This window comes from Triticum aestivum, chromosome 6A, assembly GCF_018294505.1.
Source record: "Triticum aestivum cultivar Chinese Spring chromosome 6A, IWGSC CS RefSeq v2.1, whole genome shotgun sequence".
NCBI classification, from domain to species: Eukaryota; Viridiplantae; Streptophyta; class Magnoliopsida; order Poales; family Poaceae; genus Triticum; species Triticum aestivum.
Window position 1 is genome coordinate 252,715,280 of NC_057809.1, and position 4,719 is coordinate 252,719,998.

The following is a 4,719-nucleotide window of genomic DNA, read 5'->3' on the forward strand; positions in this document are numbered from 1 at the left end:
TGCCAGAGTGCCTTGAGCTCAGAGATCTGCTGCAGTGCCTGTACCGGTGTAACGCCCCGAGACCGATGTGCCAGTTGTCGTCCAGTTATTCGCCGTCGTTGCCATGTCATTTGCTTGTGTGTTGCATCTTATCATGTCATCATGTGCATTGCATCATCATGTTTTCAAAACTTGCATCCATCCCGGCCTCCTCGTTCTCTCTGTTGTCTGTTCTGAGCCCAGACACACTTGCACGCGCCCGCGGCATGTCTGAAATAGTATTTTATAAGTGGCTGCTAAATGTTCTCAGAATGGGATGAGAGTTGACGTGTGGTCTTATTTTAGTGTAGCTAGACCGCATGTCAAGTTTCATCGCATTCGGAGTTCGTTTGATAGCCCAACCGTTAAACTATAGCGGCAATATAGCCGGTCAAACGTCGGACATTTTCGGTCTCCGGAAACAGTTGCCGGGCTGCACTCCTCTCCTCTCATCTCAGCCCAACCTCTTTTCACAACCCACTTGCAGCCCACCTAGGTCCAGCCTACCTGTAACGCCCTCGATGCGGCTATAGCTCCCACGTGTCGAGGCACGACTTAGAGGCATAACCGCATTGAAAGCAATGTCGCAAGTCGGGCAATCATTACAACATCCCATGTAATATATAATAAAAGGGGGAGATAACATAGTTGGCTTACACTCGCCACGTCACATCAGAGTACATAAATAACATCCATCAACCAAACACTCATGGCCCGACTACGGCGCCAAAATAGAAAAGACCCCCAACATGCGACAAGGTCCTGAATCGATAACCCCAACTAGGCACCACTACTGATCATCTGGAAAGGACACGTAGTATCGCTGAGAGTCCTCGTCGAACTCCCACCTGAGCTCGTAATCGTCAACTGGAGCAGAATCACCTGGACCTGCATCTGGAGTTGTAGTATCTGTGAGCCACAGGGACTCAGCAATCTCACACCCACGCGATCAAGACTATTTAAGCTCATAGGAATGGATAAGGCAAATATATGTGGAGCTGCAGCAAGCGACTAGCATATGTGGTGGCTAACTTATACGCAAAAGAGAGCGAGAAGAGAAGGCGAAGCACGAGCGAGAAGCTAAAGGAACATCCTGCGCAAGCATAACTCCAACACCGTGTCCACTTCCCGGACTCCGCCGAGAAGGGGCCATCACGGTAACACACACGGTTGATTCGTTTTAATTAAGTTTAGTTCAAGTCATCTACAACCGGACATTAACAAATTCCCATCTGCCCATAACCGCGGGCACGGCTTTCGAAAGATCAATCCCTGCAGGGGAGTCCCAACTTAGCCCATAACAAGCTCTCACGGTCAACGAAGGAATAGACCTCCTCCCAAGACGTTCCGATCAGACTCGGTATCTCGGTAACTCAAGACACTTCGACAGGTTAAAACAAGACCAGCAACACCGCCCGAATGTGCCGACAAATCCCGATAGGAGCTGCACATATCTCTTTCTCAGGGCACACTCAGATTGTCTTAGGTACGGGTAGGCCAGCCCAGAGTTGCCCCTGGTAGCCACCGGTAGCTGACAGGTGGACCAACACTCAGAGGAGCACTGGCCCGGGGGGGGGGGTAAAATAAGATGACCCTCGGGCTCCGGAAACCCAAGGGAAAAAGAGGCTAGGTGGCAAATGGTAAAACCAATGTTGGGCATTGCTGGAAAAGCTTTAATCAAGGCGAACTATCAAGGGGTTCCCATTATAACCCAACCGCGTAAGGGACGCAACAATCCGGGAACATAACACCGATATGACGGAAACTAGGGCGGCAAGAGTGGAACAAAACACTAGGCGAGAGGCCGAGCCTTCCACCCTTTACCAAGTATATAGATGCATTAAGATAACATAGCAATATAATGATATCCCAACAAGTAAATAAATGTTCCCACGAGGAACGGCTCCAATCTTCACCTGCAGCTAACAACGCTATAAGAAGGGCTGAGCAAAGCGGTAACATAGCCAATCAACGGTTTGCTAGGACAATGGTGGGTTAGAGGTTCAACATGGCAATTGGGAGGCTGACAAGCAAAAGGTAGGCATCGTAGCAGTGGCAAAGCAAAAGAGCGAGCAAACTAGCATAGCAAAGATAGTAGTGATTTCGAGGGTATGATCATCTTGCCTGCACAGTTGTCAGAGTTGACTGGATCCTCACAAGCAAACTCAACGGGCTCCTCGGTAGCGAACTCGTCTCCCGGCTCTACCCAACAAGACAAACAAGCAACAAGGATACAATCAACCACGGGCAAGACCAAGCAATATGATGAAATGACGATATGCTATGCGGGATGCGGGATGCAAAATGCAAGATATGACAGGAAATGCATGAACCTGGCATCAACTTGGAAAACCAAGTGTGCCACTGGATAGAGGGGATGAAATCGCTTGAAAACGATATAAAGATCATAGGAATCGGAGTTACGGTTTGGAAATGGCGAGCGTTTTAAGATATGACACCGGTCTGCAATTTACAGCAAGTAGGCATCTAAATGCAACGAAATGAACATGCTACAGCCACCAAACATGAAAACAAAATACATGGCAGTGATGTACACAAGATGGTTGACAAAACACTAGCACTGAGCCATAGGCAAATTCATCCATTAAGAGGTTCAAACAAGCATGGCTAAAACGCAAATGCAAAACAGATTTCAGACTTAGTGAAATTAACACTAGTCTGAAATTTCAGATCACGAAGCTCTCTTCGGAGCAGCAAAACAACATGATAGAAAACCTGAACATGACAAGTAAGAACATGGCATGGAGCTACTCAACAAGCTTAATAAAACACCCAAAGTGACCTGGGGCCAAAAGGGTTCACAAAATACTCTACCGAGCTCACGAACATCGCTCGAACACAATCAGTTTTCAGACTTAGTGAAAACTGAGACATGCTGAAATTTAACTCACGAAGGCATGTAAACGAGCTCGATGCACTCACTACGGTGCAAGTCATGGCAAGGAAAGCATATAACCAGCAAGAAGGCACAAAGTGCTAGCTACACATGGCAAGAACGAAGGCATAGCATGCATGGAACACTAACGGTAGCATCGGCGAAATCGCAAACAAGTTGACGATCTGCCCAGATTAACAACGAAGCAAAAGTTGAGCTCGATTGAGTCAACCTAGAGCACTCCACAAATGCCAACAAAGACATGGATGGATAGAGCATGACATAAATATCAAAACTCCCTTACTGATCATCCTCAAAAGAGGCACGGATCACTAGGAAACAAGCTGGACATATAGCATCATGAACTAAAATATCCCAGACTTAGTGAAAATCACTAAGTCCCTGAAATCTGCAATCTCAAGTACCTCTCTTTGCAAGCTTGCACAAGACAACACACACATCCTAAAAATGCATGGGTGGCACCTCTGGAAAGAAGACAAGATGCTTCACAATTCATCCCAAAGGGGCACAGGCATATCATGCACGAATTAAATATAGCAAAAATGACAAAAGTGCATGATGAACTAACGGATCTGCAGTTTAACTCACGAAGCCTCCTTCTAACAGCATTTTGGATATCAAGATGACCTCAAATGCAAATGATGCAATGGAATGAAATGATGTACATGTCGAGGCGAAGATTTTGATATATCATACGCCCAAAACGGAGCTACGGTTGCGGAGATACGAGCAGTCAAAGAATGCATAAAAACTTAGGGTTTGAAGGGAAAAGTCAACCGTCGGGTCAAAATATCTCAGATCCAGATCGGGATCTCGCGGGCACGGACTTCGAGGTTGACCGCGGGGCACTGTTCACCGGAGTTGGAGCTCGCCGGTGGAGGACCGCAGGGGCGTGGGGAGGCTCGCCGGAGCCCGACCCGGCCGCCGGAGGAGCCGGACGAGGGCGGCGGGGCCCGGTGGTGGCCACGGCGGGGTTCGGCGGCGGCGGGCGCGCCGGCGGACGGCGGGGCCGCGGCTCGAGGCGGCGGGGCGACGACGATGGCGAGCGGCGGCGCCGGTGCCCCGGGTGGCCGGCCGCGAGGAGGATGACGGCGGCTGCGGGCGTGAGGCGGCGGGGCGATGACGCGGGCTGGGAGGGCCCCGCGTGGGCCTGCGGGCCGGCGGCGGCGATGTGGGCGCGGCCCACGTGGCGGCGCGTGAGTGGGTGCGGCGGCGGGGCGGACAACGTCCGGCGCGGGCGGACACGTCCGGCCCGGCGCGGGGGAAGATGGATCTGTTTTTTTTTAGGGTTTCGGACGGGGAAGAAGAGATCCGAATGGAGGGGGGTATAAATAGGCATAGAGGGAGCTAGGAGAGTCCAAATGAGGTGCGGTTTTCGCCCACACGATCGTGATCGAACGCTCTAGGACATGGAGCAGAGTTTGGTGGGTTTTGGGCCAAATTTGGGGGGTGTTGGGCTGCAACACACACGAGGCCTTTTCGGTCCCTCGGTTAACCGTTGGAGTATCAAACGAAGTCCAAATGACCCGAAACTTGACAGGCGGTCTACCGGTAGTAAACCAAGGCCGCTTGGCAAGACTCGGTCCAATCCGGAAATGTTTAAACCCCACACAAGAAAGAAAGGTAGAAATGACCACCGGAGGAGAACGAAACGCCGGAATGCAAAACGGACAACGGGGAAAATGCTCGAATGCATGAGATGAACATGTATGCAAATGCAATGCACGTGATGACATGATAAGAGATGCACGAAAAAGAAAACAACACACGGAGACAAAGACCCA